The sequence below is a fragment of the Equus caballus genome, chromosome 11, assembly GCF_041296265.1.
Source record: "Equus caballus isolate H_3958 breed thoroughbred chromosome 11, TB-T2T, whole genome shotgun sequence".
Lineage (NCBI taxonomy): Eukaryota > Metazoa > Chordata > Mammalia > Perissodactyla > Equidae > Equus > Equus caballus.
Window position 1 is genome coordinate 19,956,935 of NC_091694.1, and position 23,360 is coordinate 19,980,294.

The window sequence follows — 23,360 nt, forward strand, 5'->3', positions numbered from 1 at the left end:
GTGCCGGAGGCGGAGAGAATCCATCCGGCCGCCCCGCCCCCAGACACGCCTCCCCGCCCCTCCCCACCGCCGGCCCTGCGCCCTGCGCCCTCCGCCCTGCGCCCTCCGCCCTGCGCCCTCCGCCCTCCGCCCGGCGCGCAGGCTGGCCCCGCCGCTCCGGGGGACGTCCCCAAGACCTTCGGCTCCCTGAGTCGGTGAGCCCCTCCTCCGCCGCCTCCCAAGCTCGTCTTTCCGCCCGCGGACACCCGATGTAACACGATACAGTCCGGGCGTTTCCGGTGAAGCCGTCTCGCGACCCCGTGTGTCTTCGGGAAACTGTCCGCCGCCAGCTGCCTTCCTCAGGCCCTCTTGCCGCCCGGCCTTCGCGGCCGCGGTGCTGTCTCTTCTCTCCGTTGGCACGAAAGAGAAGCCCAGCTCCCGCTGAGGGCGCGCGGAGGCGGCCCGGGAGGTACGGTGGACCCGCCGTAGCCACGCCTCCTCGGGCGGGAGAGGGCGGGGCATGCAGATTCAGAATGGCGTTTCCGTCCCAGAACGACGGGGCAACAACAGGTAGGTAAATTCTCTTTAAAAATCCGGAGGATTGAAAATCTGCACCAGAGCCGACTGTGTGGTGAATTCTCAGAGTATTGTCGCAGAAGCAAAGGAAGTGAGACCTGGGCTGAGCGTGCGGCGACTCACCGTGAGTTGAAAGTGCGTGGTAGGAGGCCGGCGGCGGGGAGGCCTGGGTAGCGGGTATCGCTTCTCGGCCTTTTGGCTAAGATCAAGTGTAGTATCTGTTCTTATCAGTTTAATATCTGATACGTCCTCTATCCGAGGACAATATATTAAATGGATTTTTGGAGCAGGGAGATGGAATAGGAGCTTGCTCCGTCCACTCCGCGCATCGACTTGGTATTGCAGTACTTCCAGGAACGGTGCACCCCCACGGGGGAGTAACAGGGTTTATAAAAGAAGATTTGCGAGCGGTTAATTTTCTGTTTTGCGAAGGACGTAAGCGTACGCCACGGTTCTGTTTTCGCTTTCCTGTTCTGTGTCTTGAACGAGGGAAAAAATTCGTTTAGCAGAGACTTACTGAGGCTCGAGTTCTGCGTGTGTGTGTGTGTGAGTAGTCCCTCAGCTGTCTCTCTCGCTTATTGTGCACTTTGTTTTGTGCTGCTGTTCGGCGGTCTTCACGAACAGCGCCATACTGAGCGAGGCTCAGTTGCAGTGCTTTTTCGGCTCAGCGCAAAACCTAAGGCATGTCACTTCCTCCTGCCTTAGATCTTGGTCTTTTCTGACCTTTTCCTTCACCTCTCCCCGAATGCTGAAATCCTGTATTTTCTGCAAGAATTTCTTCTCTCTTCTGTCTCCTTTCTGTCTCAATGCTCTTCCTGTACTTGTTAAAATGCTGCGGGCAGGGTTTTGACGGGGTTCAAGACAGGCTGCCCCAGGACGTGGCGCTCTGGTATTCGAGCTGAAGACGGACAAAGGCTCGGCAGACTCAGGAAGAACATTTAACCTTCCCGCCAAACTGCTTAAAAGAATTTAACGGAGAAGGCTGTTGATGAACATAATCCGTAACCAATCTGTAAATGAAAATGTGGGTGAGTATATTCTGAGCTAAAATGTGAGGACCGTGGCCCAGAGCCTTCCCGAAGCAAGAAAGGGCGCCGAAGAAGTGGGGTGTCCAGAGTCGTTGTATACCCCCAAAGAGGATGTTTCACGTGTGATTGAAATGTCCCTTTTACAATAGTCGTGAGGCTGCTCTGTGGGCACAGCGATTGATGGGCACAGCCGGTAGGTCTGCTGTCTCGGTGGACACAGCAGGGTGGCAGGTCTGTAGTCTCTAGCTGGGTGGTCACTGGTGAGCTGGGTGCTCAAAGGTGAGCGCAACAATCAGTTCCTAGCCTAGGGAGAGATGCTTATCCTTAAGGAAATGCCAGTGTGGGCGGAAGTTGCACCTTTATCTTAAGGGCCTTCGTTCTTGCCGTGTTTAAAGCAGATCTACAATGCATGCTCAGTGGCCACGTCAGGCCCTTTTGGAAAAACCAAAGTCAGGCCGAATTAGGTTTACACCAAATGGCTTCCTCATATACTCCACTATATCCTATTGCTTACCATCTCTATTTGTCAAGGCCTGTTCCAGGAAGGAGCTAGAACCATAAGATAGCTATAGTATAATGAAAAATAGGTGTGGTAGAAAGGCAACAAGCAGCCCATTTGGGGCCCAGCAAAAACTTGGTTGACAAACATTTGCATTGCCATCTCCAAGGAAATTGTCTTCCTCCCCTCTGAAATCCCAAACCACTACCCCCATCCTCCTCTTTTGTCTTTAGCTCAAGATGCATACTAAGGTGGCAGCTTCGCCCATTCTGGCGAGTTGCTCAGGTTGCCTGGGTTTCTCCCAAGTATACATGTTAATTAACCTTTGATTTCCTCCTGCTAACCTGCCTTTTAAAAAATTTGACCAGCCACGAGAACCTTAGGGAAAAGAAGAGGGCGGGGAGTGGAATTCTTCCTCTTCCGCCGCCGTTTCCCGACTCCCCTTCCAGGGGATGTCTCTCCCACATCCATCATTCAGTAGGAACTAGAAAGGGACGGGTGTCCTTGCTCCCTCTTGCTGCTTCCAAGACCGTTCTCACACCAGCCTCAGAAGGGAACAGTGGGGCCCGCCCGGTGGCGCAGGGGTTAAGTGCGCACGTTCCGCTTGGGCGGCCCGGGGTTCGCCGGTTCGGCTCCTGGGTGCGGACATGGCACTGCTTGTCGAGCCATGCTGTGGCAGGCGTCCCACCTATAAAGCAGAGGAAAATGGGCACGAATGTTAGCTCAGGGCCAGTCTTCCTCGGCAAAAAGAGGAGGATTGGCAGCAGATATTAGATCAGGGCTAATCTTCCTTAAAAAAAAAAAAAGGAACAGAAACAGGAGCTTCAGTCTCACGTCTTGTCTTCCGTCTCTACTCCCCGTGTCCCTCCTTGTTGCACTCGCTGGCCTCCACAGCACTCCAATTAATTCCTTCAAGATGTTAATTCCTGGCTTCTCTTGATTTCTCTAACGTTGCTCCTGTCCCAATGTTTCTTGATCTCAATGTCCCACCCCCAAAAGACGATCGTTACCGAGCAGCTCCCGCTGAGAGCCACAAAGATCCACCTGGAACCGAGGCAAAAATTATGGGCTTCTCACTTCCTTGCGTGTTGACTGTGCCCGGGATTTCATTTATACAGGTGACTGAGTGACAACAAGGAGAGGTCAGCACCGTTGAAGGAAGTGTCATTACTTATAGTTCCCAAGACAGGGGGGCGTGCCACCCCACACAGAGCCACATGGGGAAGCGCCCGGGAGGCAGGAGAGGAGAAAGCATGGCCTGTATTGAGGAGGGCCGGGGAGGACAGGCCGAGGCAGGGGAGGCAAGTCTGAGCCAGCTTCCGACTGGATGGCTGGGATGTAGCCGGGTGGGCTCTGGGCTCTAGGGGTGGTCTCTCTGTCGGGTACCTGGCTCTGGGGGGACAGCGGGCAGGGGCAAGATGGGCCAGAAGTGTGAGAGTAAATAAAGGAGGGGGTGCGGGCACGGGCTCTGGACTGGTGCGTTTGCACATGAGAGGCGGGCTCGCAGGCAAGTAGGTTACCGTCCCTGGGGGTCAGCTAGCCCCGGAGGGGCAGTCTCCTCCAGGCTGGCAGGCCCTCAAGATGCCAAAGCATCCTGAAATATGGAAAGCTTAAAAACATGATGCATACATACAGTTGATAATAATTGCATGGTTTTGTTTGTTTCTTTGTTTTTGAGGAAGATTAACCCTGAGCTAACATCTGCTGCCTATCTTCCTCTTTTTGCTGAGGAAGGCTGGCCCTGAGCTAACATCTGTGCCCATCTTCCTCTCCTTTATACCTGGGACGCCTGCCACAGCAATGGCTTGCTGAGCGGCGCCGTGTCTGCACCTGGGATCCCAACCGCCAAACCCCAGGCCGGGAGCGGAACGTGCGCACTCCACCGCTGCGCCACAGGGCCGGCCCCTGTATTGTTTTTTCTAAAGATTGGCACCTGAGCTAACAACTGCTGCCAATCTTCTCTTTTTTTGTTTCTCCTTCCTTTTCTCCCCAAAGCCCCAGTACATAGTTGTATATTCTAGTTGTGAGTGCCTCTGGTTGTGCCATGTGAGACGCCGTCTCAGCGTGGCATGACGAGCGGTGCCACGTCCGTGCCGAGGATTCGAGCCCTCAAAACCCTGGGCCGCCGAAGCGGAGCGAGCGAACTCAACCGCTCGGCCATGGGGCCGGCCCCCGATGATAACTGTGTTTTGATCTGTCTGATCCAGGGATTACCTAGGGGTGGAGAGTGGAAAGGCACAGAGGGTCCGGGTGGAAGCTTTCCACTCGAGAAGAGAGTGGGACATACACCTCTACTACCAAGGCATCCGCCGCGAGCTCAGGTTCCCGGATGAAGAGTGTAAATTAGGGTTCATCCACTCCAGGAATATTTGTTGAGTGACGACTGTGTGCTAAGACCGGGGAACGGGGCCATAGGCGTGACAAAGACAGACCCCTGCTCTGAGAAAGTTTCTAGTCTCCGAGAGAAAGAAAACAGAACAGTCAGTCATCCTGGATCCACAATCATTTCCTAATCTGGAATCCCTGAAAACCATTTCTTCTCACGAGTTGCCCACGCTCGTTTGTCGGCAAAAGATACCCTCAAGGGAGGCAAGGCGTCGCTTTCTGTGTATCCTGCCCAATGATAGAAAGAGAGCCTAGAAGTTGCTGAGGAGCAGCTGAACGCCCCATCGAAAAGGGGCAAAAAATAGACGGATGATAGATCGTCGGATAAGTTTGGCGTTGGGGAAGGCCATCTAACTGTGACTCAAAATCCGGAAGCCCAACTTTTAGGAAAGATTGATGTACTTGAGTTACAGAAAACCTAAATTCTCTGCAGAACACAAAACATCATACGCGAAGCAAAAGACAAATGAAAAACTGAGGAAAAAATTGCCAATAGATCACAGAAAAGCATAATCACCGATGATATGAGGAGATCCTAGAAACTGACGAGAAACAGCTGAACACCCAGCAGGAAACGGGCAAAGATCGAGAGGTGACAGGGGAAAAGAAACACGGGTATGCGCTGGCGTCTTCCCCCGGGGGCGACCTTACCTCTCCGCGCCCCTGTCTGTCCTCTCCAGTCTGTGGCGCCCGCGCATCGCGCAGACGATGCGTAGGAGTATCGATCCGCTCCCTCCGTGGCATCCTGTACGTGACCAAAAGTGAGGCCATTTCGTTACGCAGAGTGGCCCCCGCCCCTCCGCTGGGTGACTAGTCGCTGCTCTGCACGTACTCTCAAAACGGCCCCGTGCTCTCCCGGTGGATGGGCTCCGCTTACTATGGACTCCCGCATAGCTCGATAAATTAAAACTTTGTTCTGTGAGTTTCTCTCCAGGAACAGGCTGACCACAGGTCACACCTACACAGTATCCGTCACAGCTGACAGGAAAATGGAACAGTGTCGTGCCTGCATCCCGTCACGGCCATTTCTAAACCCCCTCCTTACTGCTCATTTCCCCTGTGTAACTGCCTCAAGATTCTGTAATTCTGGAAGAGGGGTTTTTGAGACATGACTCACCCGTCTTCCGATTGGCCGGCTAATCCCATTAAACTTCCTTTCTCCATCTCTAACTCGTTGTGATTAATTGGCTCAGAGGGCGGCGAGCAGAGCGAGCCCATTGCTCGGTACGGTCGCCACGGATGGGGCGGGAAGCTGGGGGCCCGGCACGCCAGGGGCGGCCATGAGACTCTCGGGCTCCCGGGCCCCCCAGTCAGGGAGGGAAGTGAAGCCTCCGGTGAAACAGGGCAGCAGAGTGTTTAGGGGCTCCTGTTGTCCGGGGCGGGCGGGGCGTCCCCTCCAAAGCAGAGGGAAGTTGCTGCCTCTTTGTCCCCCGACCACTGGGAAGGAAGCCCAGGGCCCCGGGAGCCTCTTCCGGTTCTGGAAGCATCACGTTCCACCCCTGCAAGTACACACACCGCTGACGCAAAGGACCTTCAGCTTGGACGCCGGCCCGGAGCCCAGAGGGGCTGTGAAGCCCTCCCAGTGCGGGGGCGGGGGCCGCACGACCCGGTGGACCCTGTCGTGTTGGGGACAGGGGGCAGGTCAGCCAGGAAGAAATGCTGTGTGGAGTTTACGGCCATCGAGCCACAGTGGAGGATCACAGCGTGGGCCTTCGGGTTCCCAGAGCCAGGCCAGGCCAGGCCACCTACAGCAGAGACTTCTCTCCCTTCTGAAGAGCAGCTCCCTGCACGCTACTGGGCCTTGGGAGAGACGGATGTGGACCGCGGGTCCGGGACTGTCCATCAGGCCTCCAGGTCGTGACGTCCGGGGCGGGGCGGGGCGGGGCCAGCAGCAGCGGCCGAGGCCGCAGCAGGGCCATCAGAAGGTGGACGTGGTAGACCAGGATCCAGCCTGAGCAGGAGGAGGGGCCTGAATAAGAGGCCCTGGACGGGCCAGCCCGGTGGCGCAGCCGTTAAGTGCGCACGTTAGGCTTCTCGGGGGCCCAGAGTTTGCCGGCCCGGATCCCAGGTGCGGACGTGGCACCGCTTGGCAAAAACCATTGCTGTGGTGGGCGTCCCACATATAAAGGAGAGGAAGATGGGCACGGGTGTTAGCTCAGGGCCAGTCTTCCTCAGCAAAAAGAGGAGGATTGGCAGTAGTTAGCTCAGGGCTAATCTTCCTCAAAAAATATATATAAATAAATAAAGAGGCCCTGGACAAGCCACCGACAGGCAGAGTGACCCTGCCAGCCTTTGTGGTTGGCCACCCCAGGCCTGGCACGATGGGCACGTGAACAGTGGGGCCACGATAGCGGCCATGGAGGCCACACGCGGCTGGACACCCCTTCCGGGGGACCTCAATCCCGAGCACGGTGGGGGTGCGAGGGCCCAGCCATTTCACCCCGGGGCCGCGGGGCTCCTCTAGGGGCCGGGGGCGTTTCAGAGCCTCCCTTTGAGCGGCCCAGCCTTGGTCAGGCCGCATGGGTGCCGAGGCTCTCCCCCTGCAGAAACCTGCCTCCGCCCTTCTCCGTCTTTCAAAGCAGTGAGCTCCCCAGCCCCAGTCAGCCATTCACAGCCCTCGCTCCGGCTCGACGGCTTCTTCCCAGACGACCCAACCCTTCCTTCCTCTGTGACTCCGACTCCAAAAGTCAACTTTCTACCAAAACCCAACCGCTCAGTAAGACACGGGCAAAGCTCACACAGCTCACGGGACTGGTAATGAACGTGGTTCTGTAGAGGGAGACGTGCATATTAAAATGGCACTGAGAGAGAACCTATTTTTCTTTCTTTATTTTTGAGGACGATCAGCCCTGAGCTAACACCTGCCACCAATCCTCCTCTTCTTGCTGAGGAAGACTGGCCCTGAGCTAACATCTGTGCCCATCTTCCTCCACTTTTATACGTGGGACGCCTGCCACCGCACGGCCCAACAAGCAGTGCCGAAGTCCACACCGGGGATCCGGACCAGCGAACCGGGGCTGCAGAGGCGGAATGTGCGAACTTAACCCCTGGGCCACCAGGCCGGCCCCTGAGAGATTACTTATGACCTGTGAGTTTGGCCCAAACCCAAGAGTCTGATAACACCGTGGGTTCGGTTAGCCAGGCTGCAGAAACAGGAACAGCTTGAGAAACTCTCTGGGTGCTCCTGGAGTCCCCGTCTCTGAGCCGTGGCTCCCCAGTCCTTTGGGGCGCCGGTACCAGGGACCATGAGGGTGCAGCGCCTTAGCGAAGCCCATGGCGCCTGGACGAGGCCCGGTGCCAACCGCAGCTGGGCGGTCCCGGCTGTCTGTGCACGCGGCTCTGAGCAGGCTGGGTGCCTGCCGGCGACCGGGTCCCGGCTGGAGGGAACCAGGCTCCCAGGAGGCCCCTGCGCGCACTAGACGGTGAGGCGAGCAACGTCGACGGGAGCCCCTTCTCCGCCAGGAACGCGATTGTCTGAGGGTCCAAATACCTGGGACAACGTTGACAAAGTGACCACCGAAGAACGCAGGCCCGAGCAGAGGGGTCTTGGATCCGGGAGGCCCGAAGAGCCGCCGTCCTTAACCACGTGCCAGGCACCGGGTGGGCGAGGTTGATGGACTGTCTCGTTCAATCCCGATCCATTCGCTCGTCCCTTCGGCAAACACTCAGGGGCTGAGCGGGCGCCGGTGGAGGTGGAAGTGCAGGAGACAGAGCGGTGGAGGAAGGAGTCCGGGTGGGATCTGCCCCGGGGGTGGCCGGGCTAAGGACAAAGCCCCGGGGTGACGTGTCAGGAGCGGGTCAAGGGGCCCAAAGCTCCGGCTATAAAACGGAGAAGTCCTGGGGATGCGATGGACGGCCCCGTGGCTAGAGTCCATCTCACCGTATTGCATGTTAGAAGGTTGCTAAGAGAGTAAATCTTAAAAGTTCTCACCCGGGCGGTTAAGCTCGCGCACTCCGCTTGGCGGCCCGGGATTGGCCGCTTCGGATCCCCGTGCGGACCCACCGCTTGTTAAGCCACGCTGTGGCCCCCGGCGCGCATATAAAGTGGAGGAATATGGTCACGGATGTTAGCTCAGGGCCAGTCTTCCTCAGCAAAAAGAGGAGGGTCGGCGGTAGATGTTAGCTCAGGGCTGATCTTCCTGAAAAAAAAAAATGAAAGATGAAGTACGTTCTCATCGCAAGAAAAAAAATCTGTAACTTTGTATGGTGACAGATGGTAATTAGGCTTACGGCGGTGATCATTTCGCACTGTGTACAGCTACCGAATGGTTACGGCGTACACCCGACACTAATGTAATCTTATATGTCAGTTATACCTCAAGTTGTTAAAAAAAACCCCATATTTTGATTGACCTCTGACGTAATCTCCTTGTACCCAATTCGAGTCAACAAATTTCCTCCACGGGCAAGAAAAAATAACAAAAACAAAAGACCACCAGGGGCTGGTGCGAGCGACTGGGAAACTCAAAGCCAGGTTGGGGCGCGAGGGGCACCTGGGGTGGGGGTGGGGGTGGGGGGGCGCGGTGGCTCCCACGGGCCCCACGGGAGGTTTCGTGAGGGCCTGGTGCCGGCCAGAAGTGAGCGGCAGAGACGTCTGCGGCCGCAGGGAGGGCCAGGGCCGACCCACGCCGGGCATTTCCGCAGGGGCCTCAGAGCTGACCTGTCCAGAAGGGGAGCAACGTCCTGGGGGTCCCGCGGCCCCTGGCGCGGCGCTGAGAACCGGGGAGAGGGCGATCGTCCGCTCCCCACGCGAGAGGGGGAAAGCCCAGGCCCGGAGTCACAGAGCCGAGAGCCCGGGCACGGTCGGGCAGGGACGTGACCGCGGATGTCCCCTGCCCCTAGCAAAACCACCGCGTTCCAGGCCTCGCGCCGGCCGACCCGCGCGTGTCCGACCAGCAATCCTCCTCCCCTCCTGCGCTTAGGGCTTCCCTCTCGTAGACTCCGTCGGTTTAGCGGGACCTGGGCTCCAGACGCGGGCGGTGGTCTTGGGACAGGGTGAGGCCCGCAGGTCAGCCGCCTGGGCTCAAATCCTGACTCGGCTGCCTGCTCGCTGTGTGGCAGCGGACACGTTTCTCAACCTCTCTGGTCTCGGTTATCCCGTCTGCGAAAGGAGCTGATAATAGCTTCAGCCCGCTCTAGGGTCTCGAGGATGCAAGCAGGTTAAGACGTAGGAGGGAGTGCAGCGCAGCGCCGGGCGCGAGGCCCCGGTGGGGTGAGGGTTCGTGCCCCGCAGGGCCGACAGAACGGAGGAGTCAGGGAGGTTGGGGCCGCCCGTGGAGCCTCCCAGGCCCGGCAGCTCACCGCAGGCTTCGCGGAGAACCGAGGGAAGAAACGGGCGCCCGCCTGGCGGAGCGGGGGCTCTGGGTCGCGGAGGCTGGGCGCGGGGCCGGGGCGGAGACCGGCGCCCTCGCCCCCGCCCGAGTTCGCTCCCGCCCCAGGTCGGGGCCCCGGCTGGCGGCCCCGGGAGGACGCTCCTGTACCGGACGCACCGCGACGACGCCGCGGCTTGTCTTCGGGAGCGCGCGGACCGCCGTCGTCCCACAGCTCCCTTCCGCGGACGCCCTCCCGCCGCCCGACCCCAACGCCCCCGCCTCCGTCCGGGAGCGGGGCGGCGGGCGGCAGGCGCGGCGGCCTCCAGCGCCCGCGCGGGCTTCCGCGGAAGCCGGGGTGGTGCCGGGCCGACGGGGCCCGGGCGGAGCGCGACCCTGGGGGCCACGCCCTCCTGGGCGGGGCATGCAAAGAGCGCCGGGGCCTCCCGGGGAGGACCGGAGGGCTCGGAACCGGGTGGGAACGTGGACCGGGAGTGCCGAGGACAAGGCGGCGGCGCCGCGGCCGGAGGGAACCGCCGGCGGGCGATCCGAGGGTGTGGCCCGAGGGCGACGCGGCTCACCGTGACTTGAATATGGATGACAGTGCGACGGCGACGGCGAGGGGACGGGCTACGGGCATCGCTTCTCGGCCTTTTGGCTAAGATCAAGTGTAGTATCTGTTCTTATCAGTTTAATATCTGATACGTCCTCTATCCGAGGACAATATATTAAATGCATTTTTGGAGCAGGGAGATGGAATAGGAGCTTGCTCCGTCCACTCCGCGCATCGACCTGGTATTGCAGTACCTCCAGGAACGGTGCACCCCCTCGGGGGCAGAAAGCAGTGTTGACAACGACAGGCTGGTTGGGCTCTGGGGCGGTTACAACTGTTCCTCTGGTTTTGTGACTGGTAACCTGGTTACCAGGCGTAGTGCTTTTGCTGGTTCGCTTGCTTTCTGCTCACTGTGCGCGCTTGGCGCTTTCCGGCTCTCTCATGTCTTAATCTGTTGCTTAGGGTGTGGACGGAAACCTCGGCAACACGGCCCCGGCGGTAGACGTCCGTCTAAGGTTAAATTCCTTTGTTTCGGGGCCGCCCGGTGGCCGAGTGGGTAAGATCGCGCGCTCTGCTTCCGCCACCCAGGGTGTCGCCGGCCCGGGTCGTGGGCGTGGACATGGCGCTGCTCATCAGGCCACGCTGAGGCGGCGTCCCACACGCCCCAGCTAGAAGGACCCGCAACTAAAATATACAACTATGTACCGGGGGGCTTTGGGGAGAAAAAGCAATTAAAAGAAAAATTCCTCTGTGTGTTTCGCATCATGCGAGAGAACCAGCGAACTTGTGTCCAGCTCTCTTGTTAGTGACGTCTAGCCCCCGGGCTCTCCCTCGCGGGGCTCCGGGCACCTGCCGCGCGGTGCCGCGACCCGGCGGAGCGAGGCCCCGGGAGCGGAGGTCACGCGCCGCGGGTCGAGCGGTGAGTCGCCTTTGCCGGCAGTCGCACCGCAGGGGCCGGGCCTGGAGCCGAGTGGTCGGGCTCCAGAGTCCCCGAGGGGCGCGTCTGAGGCGTCCCTTCCACGGGGGACCGCCCGTGGTCGCCGTCATGTGTCTGCCGCCCCGTGTGCAGCCGCCAGGATCAATCCCGTCACACTCTGTCCCGGGGGGTGTCGGCCACCACAGGGAGGTGCGGGGCTCCCCCTCAGCTCTCGTCGGCGCCTCCCCCACCCCGGCCTCCTGAAACTCTCTCAGCCGCCTGCCACCTCTCCCGTGTATTCGCCGCCTCTTCTCTCCAGTGTTGTCTTCATCCGCCTGCTTGACCTCGCCCTCCGGCCCCTGAGGTTGGCCCAGGCCGACAGGGTGGGGACGAACAGTTTCTGGTAGAAATACATCAGGCGGATGCGTTGTGAATAGGTGGGCGCCGCCTCCCATTTAGGTGACTTAAATCCCGTTCCTTCCTGTAGCCCTAGAATCTCTCTGCCGGACCCCTACCGCCCAGAAGAGACGACAGGCCGATGGGGTCACGCCTCCAAAGGCCTTCCCTGAGAGGGAGGGAAATTCGGCCGGGGGAGCTCTGTGGCGGTGTTGATGCCCTTTGGCTGCACGGCGGGCTCTCCTGGGGGCTCGACGAAATCAGACGCCGTCCCAGCACCACCATACGGCAACGGGATTGGGATCTCTGGCGTGGGGGCCCGAGGGTTTCCGGCGCACGGTGTGCCTCCGGGAAGCACTCCTTGGAGCCTCCGGTGAAGACTCTGCCGGTCAGCTTCCTGCGAAACAACGGATTTTCCACGACGGTGAAAGCGTTCGGCGCGCTCCTGCAAAGCCAGTCACGAGTGGGTTTCCGACAGTCCCAGGCCGGCTTCGCGTTTAACACACCGGAGGCGCTTGGCAAGCGGTGTGGGAACGAGGCCATAGTGAATTCCCTGGTTCTGTCACAGGCAGAGGACCACCCGGCCCAAGCAGGTGTGAAGGAAACGGGGACCCCTCTCCCTGGTCTGACGGGCGAATCTAGCCAGCGAGCTGCAGAGGCTTAAAGTCAGTAGGCCGGAAAGCCAAGCTGTCCTGTGAGGCAGCCGTGCAGGCCTGGCAAGCCTGTGTCTAGACGACCTTGCAGCCCCTCCCCCCGTGACTGAAGACGCCAGCGGGATGCATCAGCAGTGGAAGAGATGGCGGGTACCTCCCTCTCACGTTGCCCGGCTGCGGTTCCCAGAGACTGAGGGAAAGAGTGAGGACCCTGGTCCTTGCCCCCTGCCCACGCATAGATAGCACTGACCTTACAGGCCCCGTGTCACGTATCACCAGAAAGTTCTCGTTGTCCTTGCAAGATGACTATCAGATGTGTAGGCCCGTTCCTGCACCTACCCTGCTTTGTTAACAGGCGTGTGAACTGCGCTCAGACCTGGAGACCTCAGAGTCCTCTGGTGGACCGTTTCCTAGGCTTCGACCTCCTCGCTTTGGTTACCGAAGAAGCTCCTTTAATTCACCTTCCCCCAGACTCTCTAGTTCAGTCCACACGGGGAGGCCTTGGGACCCGTGTGGGAATATGTTGAGAGCCAGTCCCGTAGCTTCTGTATTGAGTTGCCCTCTGCGGGACCGGATGCACCTCCTCCCGCCCCCCACCACCGAATTTGTTTTGGATGTTGAGACAGATGACACCACACACGAACCAAGAGGGTATGAAAAGGTTTATAACTCACACGATGAGGCTTTCCGGGGAGAGCCGGGTGGCTCCCAGGCAGATTTGGAACCCAAGGAAAGGAGACTGGGCTGGTGTTTTTATGGTGGGGAGCGGACGGAGGACCCGGGGTAAGGCTTTCACATCAGCTTGCCCGGCCGGGCGCAGGGCGGGAGGGGCAGAGGGAGTGGCGGGGCTCGAAAGCTGGCGGCCCTCAAACATCAAAACGAAGTCAGACTAGTGCTCGCTGCTTTCTGCTCCATGAAATGGGCGTGGAAAGCCGCCTTCCACGGGCACCGTACAGATGAAAGGGGACCTTCGTGACCCCACCTTCCACAGCAGACAGTCAACAAACGTCCGTGGGATCAGAGTCTGATGGCCAGCCAGCAGCCTCTTGGCATCTGCAGACGATGGTTCCCCAACTGAACGGCCTCGGTCTCATTTAAGGAGGGCTCCAGCCAGAGCCAGGGTGGGGCGAGGCGGGGGTGTGGGCTCCCGTGAGAGGCTGAACCAGCTGGCCTAGTCTGGGATGTGAATGAGTCTGCGAGGGGACCGACCTGGGGGTGGGGGGTCGATTACGGTAGGAAAGAGCCCACGAGAAGCAAGCTTTCCCTGAGGCAGTTCCGAGAGGCCCAGATCATAACCTCGAGGTGGCTGGGCAGGCCGGCGGGGTGCGCACCGGTCCCCTCATTTGCCCACGCTCTTGCCTCAGGCTCCAGTGCCCAGCTTCCCTCCTCATGTCAACATGCACCCCCCCGCCCCCCCCCTTGGTAATTCTGACTTGTCCTATGAGCCATCTCGGATGTCAGGAAGGCCTTCCAGATCCAGCTGGCTTCCTGATCCGTCCCACCTTCTCATTTATTGGGGGTGTGTCGCATGCTCCCGCCTGTAGGGAGAGACACAGAGCCAAACGGGAGAGGCCTCGGGCCTCAAGGGGGTCACGACCAGGGTGGGAGCCACAACCACGTGTTCATCTGTCACGGTCCCCGCCTCCTCATCGAACCTCGAGTTCTGGCCATTGGGGCAAGCGTCGTAGTCCCGGTCCTGGGCCGGCCGGTCCTCGGAGTCAGGAACGGCGTCTGGCCCATCTCTACTTCCAGGACCAAGCGCAGGCCCTGGCGGGTCAAGGGTCAAGTCACAGGTGATCGATGACCGTTCGTTAGGTTGAAACCGGTGGTGATGGCAGGAGGCCCAGAGTCTGGTGGGGTCAGACCCCGGACCCCAGCTCAGACACTCGTAGCTGTGTCTTCCTGAGCAAATCCGTTTCCCCAGGGTAGAGACAGGAGCTTTATCACTCGGCCTCCTGTTTGGTGGGAGGGTCCGTCCACTCCGTGGTGCCTGTCCCTTCCGGAACCGGCACGCATCCCTTCTCCCGAGAGAATTGTTAACCCTACCCGCGCCCCCCACTTGACCGCGAACGCCCAGGGGGCAGGGATCGGAGCCCAGTCACCTCTCAGTGTCGGGCTCTGTCTGATGGGTGCGCAGCTGTCATCTGCCTGGAGGGGATGGGTCAGTCCGCGGGTGGACTCCCCGAATCAGAGGTGGTTAGGTCAGTGTGTCCTGCTACTTTTTAAAGGAGTCTTACAGAAATGTGTGTGCGACACAGTTTAGGACGAAAGGTGGCAAGTCAAATGGGTGCAGGGGAAATTCACTCATTTACACTGTACTCCAGAGTAAATACCGACCGGCTCGAAGACTTCGAAGTTCAGAAAGAGGAAGAAAACGACCCAGAGGAAGACTTAGGACATCATTTTATAACCTCATGGGTGAAGTCCTCTCTAACTGTGACTCAAAATCTGAAAGCGACTTTTTAAAAGTTGACAAATATGATGATATAAAAAAAACCCACACAACTTTCGATGGAACCTTAAGCAAATGGAATCATCACCTTAAGTAAAGCCAACAGCCAGATGTCCGATGGGAGAAAATATTCACCGCTTCTTACATGACCTACAAAGGGCCGGCCCCCTTAATGCGTAAATTGTGGCTCCAAGCCCTTCTGATGGAGCCCGACCGACCGACCGACGGATGAGCCGGCAAAGCCCCGCAACAGGGAGTCCACAGAAGGAAAGTAAACGCGTCCCTCCAGCACGGGAGAGGACGCTCAATCTTACCCCTGATTAGGGAACTGCCGGCCAAAACTGCGCCCAGGGACCATTTCCACCTGTAAGAGCGAACCCTCCCGCTGGCCCCCACCCATTCCAAGGAACGTAATCCAGGACGTCCCATTCTCAGGACGAAACCACCCGGGGAGGGGCCCGCCCCGCGGCGCAGTGGTCAAGTTCGCGTGCTCGGCTTTGGCGGCCCGGGGTTCACGGGTTCGGATCCCGGGCGTGGACCTAGCACTGCTCGCCAAGCCGTGCTGTGGTGGCGTCCCACATAAAATAGAGAAAGACTGCATAGATGTTAGCTCAGCGACAATCTTCCTCAAGCAAAAAGAGGAAGATTGGCAACAGATGTTAGCTCAGGGCCAATCTTCCTCAAAAAAGGAAAGAGGGAAGGAAGGAAGGAAGGAGAAGAAACCACCCGGGGAGTCGAGCAGAAGACGGCTCAAAGAACAGGGACGCGAGCAGAGAGGTCCTGAGTAGGGAGGAGTGGGGGTGGGGGTGGCGGTGGCTGAAGAGCCCGGGCACTGGCTGAGCGAGTCGGAGGCAAGATCTCATTCACTGAACGGTTGTTGGGGGTGCAGTACGTGCGGGGAGGTGGAGAGGTGGGGAGGTGGGCAGCGGACTAAACCAAGTTCGCCGTGCCAGCTCTTGCTTCGCGGTCTTCCTTCCCCGCAGCCGCCCCTCCTCTCCGGTCTTTGCGCCCCGGGGACGCGCCAGCCGGGCTTGGGCTCCCCGCGCGCACAGGCGGTCCGGAGGGTGGAGTCGGCCCGCGGTAGCCGCGTCTCCTCGGCGGGCAAAAGGCGGGGCATGCAGATTAGAAGCGGCTGTTCAGCGCGAGAACGACGGAGCAACCAGGGATCCAGAATTTCCCGTTAAAACTGTAGAGAATGAAAAATCTGCACAAGAGCCGACTGCCTAGCGATTCCCACGGTGCTGTCAAAGGAGCAAAGGAAGGGAGACCCGGACTGAGCGGGCGGCGACTCGCCGTGAGCTGAAGGTGCGTGCTAGGCGGGCGGCGACGGCGAGGGGACGGGCTACGGGCATCGCTTCTCGGCCTTTTGGCTAAGATCAAGTGTAGTATCTGTTCTTATCAGTTTAATATCTGATACGTCCTCTATCCGAGGACAATATATTAAATGCATTTTTGGAGCAGGGAGATGGAATAGGAGCTTGCTCCGTCCACTCCGCGCATCGACCTGGTATTGCAGTACCTCCAGGAACGGTGCACTTTCTCTCCCTATTATTCGTGTACTAAGTATAGACTGTAGCCTCCCGGTTCTCACTTCTTTTTCCCACGCTGGCTTTTATTTCGTTTGCACGTGTAGATTTTTTTCCCTTTGCTTTCTGCTACTTGTGTAAACGGCCTGCGTCCTTCCGCGCTTCTGTTTTTCCTCGTCGTTCCCGCGAGATTTCGCGTTTCTTTGCGACGCTGCGTCCGGGGCCGGTGAGTAGATCACGCTGCCTCCGCCGGCGCTCGCTTTTCCCAGGCTGCGGTTTGGCTGCTCTTGGCTCTCGCGTTCTTTAACCAAGTAACGGGCGAGTGTCTCCGGTACCCATTCGTACTGGGTGTCGTTGGCGGCCGAGAGACTGAAATTGCGTGAGCTCCTGTAATCGCCGCAACCCCAAATCCGGACATCGGTATCCTCCGACGGGGGGAGGCGGTGTCTCCGGGGAACACACTTGAGTGACTGGCAGGGCCAAGGCTGCAGCTGGCTCGGAGGCTCCGCGCCCCTCGCCGTTCAAGCCCGCCTGTCAGGAGGTGCGTACACCTTTCGTGGTCGGCCGCTGCAGTCCTGCTCTCCGAGAGGACCCCCTATGCCCGTCTGTCACAAGAAGCCTGCGCCTCCCAGCTCTTCCCCGTTTCCAGTCTCTTACCCCATTAGGCTCTCTGCGTCCTTTCGGACCTCTTCTCCAACCCCGCTCCCGTTCCTGAAACCTTGTGCTTCTCGCTGTCGTCCACCCCGCCACCCACCCCCCCCCCCCACCCCCAATTCTCAGTCTCCCTTCGCTGCTTGCTCTAACCTTCCCCTGAGGACATGCGTTCCTGGAGCCTGCTCACCCGGTGGCTGTTTGCTCTCTCCACCCCTCATTCCACTGGGCTTTGCTTCACGTCCCTTAGAGACCACCCTCCTCTTCCCTCACTGCCCCCCAGACAAGCGTTGAGTCGCACACCACCAGAATATACCCTCCACTGCCTCTCCTTGTTCCTGTCGTCTGTCCAGCCGCCGGTCACTCCCCTGGAGATTTTAGCTCCTGGTTCCCTGTCTCTCCCCAACACACTCCTGTCGTCATTCTCGGTGTTCTCAAAGGCGCGCAGATGATCCTGCCGAAGCCCTGGCCTCTCAGTTCCTTGCCCTCGCCTCTACCCGAGCCACTCATTCTCCTGGCCCGACCCGCGATCTTGTCATTACCAACGGCTATAACCCCGTCCACTTCCAGCATCGCACTCTCCAGTCACCCTCTTCGACCTCCCTCTGCTACCCTTTGGTACCTGCCACCTTTCACTGTCCCTTCTCCCCCACCCCCCACCCCCAATGTCCCTGCATCCCCGTTGACCCAGATGAATTTCCTTGCACGTACCCTCAGCTCCCTTGCCACGTCCCTGCTCTGTCATACTCACGTGGCCAACCTCCACCTCTCTAACTACCCTGGGCTGCACCTGTGCCACTGAACGTCGCTGGCCCCAAAACATACAACCGGGTGGAGCCGGCTCACCTTAACTCTCGGTATGCGCGGGGAGCGGGGGGTACTGACAAGGACATCAACATTTGCTATCCGGGATCCCATGGGCCCTTATGCAAGACGCGCCTTTTTTCCTTTCTCTCTTTTTTTTTTTTTTTTTTTAAGATTTTTATCTTTTTCCTTTTTCTCCCCAAAGCCCCCTGGTACATAGTTGTATATTCTTCGTTGTGGGTCCTTCTAGTTGTGGCATGTGGGACGCTGCCTCAGCGTGGTGTGATGAGCAGTGCCCTGTCCGCGCCCAGGATTCGAACAAACGAAACACTGGGCCGCCTGCAGCGGAGCGCGAGAACTTAACCACTCGGCCACCGGGCCAGCCCCAAGAAGGGCCTATTTTTATATTTGTGTCTTTTTGTGAATGACTTATAGAAGTAAAAATAACGGATAGTGGGAAACGACTTTGTTGAAAATTGACATAAGAATTTAAACATAGCAAACCCACATCTTCCCCTCATATTTTCCAGGTTTTGAAGGTCTAAATACGTGAATCCGGCGACATCCTCCAAATGCCATGAACTGCTCATGGACCGTCAGGCCCAGCCCCGTGAAATACTGCTTCCCGATTGCAAATGCATCACTGATAGGTTCTAGCTTATCCCTACTTCTGGTTCTTCTGGCACTTACATGGTCAAAACACAATCCTCGAAGAAATTTTTTAAACCCTTGGTCGCTCATAATTTTGTCGAATTGCAAATTCTGGACTTTGGGAAAATTCATCTAGGATATTGCCATTTGAAGACGTGCAGCCTGAGATTTCACTTATATATAATCCCCGTCACCACCCTCATTAGAGTCCAGTCCTTTGCTTTCATCTTCTGATTCGTCTAATAGTCTAATAATTCATCTGCTAGAAACACGCTCCTCTGTCAGTTTTCTTTCCTTTGCCATTATGGCCGGGGGTGGGGCAGATTTCCGAATTCTCGGCTGTGTTCAGAGAAAGCAAAAATCAGACTACAAAGAGCTGTCTCCCATCTGCTTGTTTACCTTCCTGAAAGAGGATTTGATCGATACCTTTTCTTAGCGACACAAGAAGAAAACTGAAGGATCACGCCATAGGGACGACTCGCTCCACTGTTGCATCAATCCTGTAAGGGACTCCTTCATTCCTCCATTTCGTTAGTCTTGTAGACTTTTCCGTCATAGTTGGGGGTTGGTGAATAGCTGCAGAAAAAAAATATTCCTAGGATGATGAAACAGTAAATTTTTTCAAGAGAGAGGGAAACTAAGATCGCTAAGATCCTGTGATGCATCTTAGATTTTGTGAGAGACAAAAGCAGCCCCGGAAGCTGGCCTGCCACCCACAGCTAGGCCGTGGTGGTCTCCCGGTGAATGTAAACGATCTCACAGAACGTCACCGTCAGACAAGGCCGCTATGTGACCGTGATGGATCAAGGCAGAAATAAGACCACTCCGTAGTCACGTCCGAACTCAGACAAAGAAGAAGAATATAGTGTCCAAATGAGAAAATTCACCAAACACCGCCCCCCCCCCCATCCTCGATGCTCTAATATGGGTAACTGCTGCTACGTTACCAGTTACAGCTTTGGCTATGGCCCTATTCTTCCCTCCTTCTGGGTAAGATTTATTCAGCTACCCAGTCACAGAATTACCCCCAACTTCCTGAGAACATCTGTAGGGGAGGAAAAAAGTCTTTCCCCTTCTACCCTTCTATGTTCTCCACGGTTAGGGCTTTGTAACAAAAGACAGATCAATGAGAGAAAAATAAACAGAAGTTTATTAGCATGTGTATCTCATATATACGTGGGAGCAACTCAGGGATGAGTAACTCAAAGGGGTGGGTAGAACTTGGGCTTATATAGCTGATAAAAGAAAGAGAAAAGAACGAGGCCAGAGTCGACGTGATGATTACCATGACCGCCTCAAGGCTGAACTATGGGCAAAAATAAAAAACTACATTTTAACCTTCACTGTCACCAGATGGCCGGAGAACAACTCGGTAGTATTTCCCTGCAGTTAGAACATTTAGAAAGCCCCGGACACAAGATAAACTGTAGCTGGAAAGGGTGACCAATCAGAACTGGACTCAGCCTTAACCTTGCGTACTCTGCACCTTTTACCTTTAAAACCTGGCCACCCCAAGACCGAGGCAGCACAGGTGTTAGCTCAGGGCTAATCTTCCTCAGCAAAAAATAAAAAATTAAAGATAATTGTATTTCCAACTTGGGGCATGCCTTCCACAGTCTCCAGTGATCAAGGCACCTGCGTCACTGAGCAAACCGTGCAAGCTTTAATGAAAATCCTTTAAACTTCTTGGACTTTTAAACTTCTTGGCTCCTATCATCCTCAATCATCAGGCAAAGTTAAGAAAGTTAATGGAAAAACTGGATTCAAGCAGAAGAAATCTTAAACTGCATGGGACTATGTGAATTGAGGAAGACGTTCTAATGTTTTGCTTTTCCAGATTTAAAGAAATCTTTTCTCTTAAGCTAAATATGACTTATAGCAATTTGTAAGCAGAATTGAAGCGTTGATCTTTTTCTCCCTACCTGATCCCTCCAGAATTTGGAAACTCTTGATAAGTGAGTGTTCTTATTTTTCATGGCAATATGATTGTTTGCATAAGTTCGAATAGAATCTGTTCTCCTGATAGCAGGACACGGCTGGAAACACTGGTTATATTACCAAGGCTTTGACTGGAATGTCATGTTAAACAAACAAACAAGAAACCCCCAAAACATGCATAGACTCGGATATGACCAAACAGCTTTAAGGAACAAGGATTGACTTTATGGAACAAATAAAGCCACTTGGAAATATTGGCCTGGTACCTTGCTTATAGGGTTCCCAGCAACCTTACCAGGTGAGTAAAGAAGGTCACTTCCCTGGCAGGTGCAGGAACCTCAGGCTATTTGGGGGACCTCGAAAAGAGAGGGCTTCACCCAAACGTGTAGGCATTGCAGGTGAGGTCTAATGACAAGTCCTTGACTTGGCTTTCCTGGCCTCGAGAGGCTTTTAAAGTTCAATCTGAGATTCCTTATGAAAGGTTCCAGCAAAGCAGATTTAAAAGAGCCCGTATTAGGGCCGGCCCGGTGGCACAGCGGTTAAGTTCGCACGTTCCGCTTCAGTGGCCCGGGGTTCGCCGGTTCGGATCCCGGGTGCAGACATGGCACCGCTTGGCAAGCCATGCTGTGGCAGGCGTCCCACATATAAAGTGGAGGAAGATGGGCACGGATGTTAGCTCAGGGCCAGTGTTCCTCAGCAAGAAAGAGGAGGATTGGCAGCGGATGTTAGCTCAGGGCTGATCTTCCTCAAAAAAAAAAGAGCCCATATGATCCATTGCTATTCTTGCTGTACTTGTGTGAATAATTGGGCCAAGTTTATTAAAACTAGACTTATTTTGCAAACCAATGAGTCTTAATGTCACTATCTTTGGTAAAAAAAAGAGGGCGATTTTAGACAGAAAAATTATGTTCCGGTAAAAACTATAACACACATTTGTGGATAATAGATTCTAGCTCTGTTAATTGTCTTGAGCTTTTTGTTTCCTGCCTGTAAACTGGACTGGATCCTGAATCCTTCTAGTTTCCTCAAATATCTGATACACATCAAACTAACGTTTTCCGTTTTTTCCATCCTTTTCACTTGAAGTCATTAAAAACTGAAGCCACCCTTTTTTCCCGAGGCCCTGAAAACTGAAACTGGACGGCTTGGTGTAAACTTAAGAGAGATCACCACGATGGCCCATGTTTAGAGACTCTTCATGTCTGTTGCTGTATAGGCCATTTAAAAGCTTTATCTGAACACCCAATGACATCATCAGAGACATTGCAAAATGCAAAGGCTGTTTCAACCCTGTCATCTGGAAATCTTTTTGACTGGCCATCCCCTGGGCTGAGAAATTAACTTGTAATTGGCTCCAACCATTAACCTTGTTTTTCTTTTGTTCGTCAGATTTCACTTGAGTTTCCAGGCCCAACCTTGATTGGTTTACAGGCCTCTTCTCTTGGATTCCCCAAGGATTGAGATCCATTATGGAGGGGATACTAAAATTTGGGCTGTGGGCTGGCCCGGTGGCACAGCGGTTAAGTTTGCACGTTCCGCTTCAGTGGCCCGGGGTTCGCCGGTTCGGATCCCGGGTGCAGACATGGCACCGCTTGGCAAGCCATGCTGTGGTAGGCGTCCCACATATAAAGGAGAGGAAGACGGGCACGGATGTTAGCTCAGGGCCAGTCTTCCTCAGCAAAAAGAGGAGGATTGGCAGCAGTTAGCGCTAATCTTCCTCGAAGAAAAAAATTAAATTTGGGCCGTCTAAGATGCGTGGTCGTCTATGTAATTATAAAATATGAACTTAAGTGTTGTTCCAAAGCCCTTGATCAGGGCACCAAAATATTAGTCATGCAGAGCATTCCCCGCTCTCCCCACCTAGCAACCCAAAATATTTTAAAGTAAAGGTAAAAGGATTTCATTTCTCTGACCCTGATCTTTGCCCTTGCACAGCAGGAAGTAGCTGGCACGGTCTTCGCTCCCATTCCGCAAGATTGAGGAGTGAGCATAAGACAGTGGGGGTTGAAACCGAGAATGACAGAGTTAAAATTTTCCCTGGATTAGGGTGAAACCATGCCTGTTACCCACAAGGCTGACGTGGGAAACAAAGTAACCAAAGTTTCTGGGCTTGTTTTGCAGAACAACAGGAGGCCTGCTGCTAAGAGAGCAACTTGCTGACAGCCTCCCTCACCTGACTGAGGATTGCACAGCGGTGTCTGGACGCCACCCTGCCACTGGCAAGCCACATGATGCTGACTCAAGCCACCACCTACGTTCAGCCCATGCTGCACTCTGATGCCTCCTACACGGGACTGGATGGGGCCCAAACAGCCGAGGGGGCACTTGGGCATCAAGGGACCTGAATACTCCCCAAATTGATCAAAGGTGTCGCCCTGGCAAACCTACGATTAAGAGGGGGAAATGACAAAAGAAAGAGATAAGAACGAGGCCAGAGTCAGCGTGACCCCCTCAAGGCTGAACTATGGGCAGAAATAAAAGATTACATTTTAACCTCCACTGTCACCAGGATGGCCGGAGAACGATGCGGTCGTTTTTCCCTGCAGTTAGAACACTTAGAAAGCCCCGGGCACAAGACAAACTGTAGCTGGAAAGGGTGGCCGATCAGAGCGGGACTCAGCCCTAACGTTGCATACTCTGCACATTTTTGCCTTTCCAACCTGGCCACCCCGAGACCGGGGGAGTGGGAGGCGGGGGGTGCTCACCTATCAACTTGCGAGTTGAGGCATACTTCCCTGGTTTGCAAACGTTTAATAAAGCTTCTCTTTTCTTTAAAACTTATCTTTGCCTCGTCAAGCTGCTCATTTGGGTTAACACAGCCTCTTAAAACAAAAGAAACAAAGAAACAAAAAAACCCAGTAAGTTTCCAGACAAGTGACAAGACAAAGGGAAAGGACTTTGAGTTTCTGGGGTGGCAAACCGTGGAAAGGTAAATATGTGGGGAATGATGGAAGATAAGGGCTAGTCACCAACGTTTGTTGTGCAGAGCCCTCTGGTGCCAGTCTCTGGGCTGATAAGGGTCTAGAGTTGTCGGTGATTAACTT

The 23,360-nt window shown here is 55.9% G+C and overlaps 3 long non-coding RNA genes and 3 other non-coding genes across 8 annotated transcripts; 5 read left to right on the forward strand and 1 right to left on the reverse strand.

Annotated features, from left to right (window-relative positions):
* Nucleotides 1-41: 41 nt before the first annotated feature.
* LOC102147514 (uncharacterized) lies at nucleotides 42-23,097 on the forward strand. 3 transcript variants are annotated; one of them, XR_011423187.1, is made up of 3 exons: nucleotides 42-549; nucleotides 18,258-20,614; nucleotides 22,438-23,097. It is a non-coding gene; the product is annotated as an uncharacterized lncRNA (long non-coding RNA). The 3 variants fall into 3 exon arrangements; XR_001380821.3 differs by lacking the exon at nucleotides 42-549 and adding an exon at nucleotides 15,659-16,051; XR_011423188.1 differs by lacking the exon at nucleotides 42-549 and adding an exon at nucleotides 16,097-16,813.
* LOC111775629 (uncharacterized) lies at nucleotides 731-5,637 on the forward strand. Its single transcript, XR_002811428.2, has 2 exons — nucleotides 731-1,583; nucleotides 4,290-5,637. It is a non-coding gene; the product is annotated as an uncharacterized lncRNA (long non-coding RNA).
* On the forward strand, nucleotides 735-925 carry LOC111775807 (U2 spliceosomal RNA). Its single transcript, XR_002811788.1, has one exon. It is a non-coding gene; the product is annotated as a U2 spliceosomal RNA (small nuclear RNA).
* LOC138916231 (uncharacterized) lies at nucleotides 4,965-5,946 on the reverse strand. Its single transcript, XR_011423191.1, has 2 exons — nucleotides 5,585-5,946; nucleotides 4,965-5,212 (listed from the first exon to the last, which is right to left on the reverse strand). It is a non-coding gene; the product is annotated as an uncharacterized lncRNA (long non-coding RNA).
* Nucleotides 10,415-10,605, forward strand: LOC111775804 (U2 spliceosomal RNA). Its single transcript, XR_002811785.1, has one exon. It is a non-coding gene; the product is annotated as a U2 spliceosomal RNA (small nuclear RNA).
* Nucleotides 16,097-16,287, forward strand: LOC111775806 (U2 spliceosomal RNA). Its single transcript, XR_002811787.1, has one exon. It is a non-coding gene; the product is annotated as a U2 spliceosomal RNA (small nuclear RNA).
* Nucleotides 23,098-23,360: the final 263 nt, after the last annotated feature.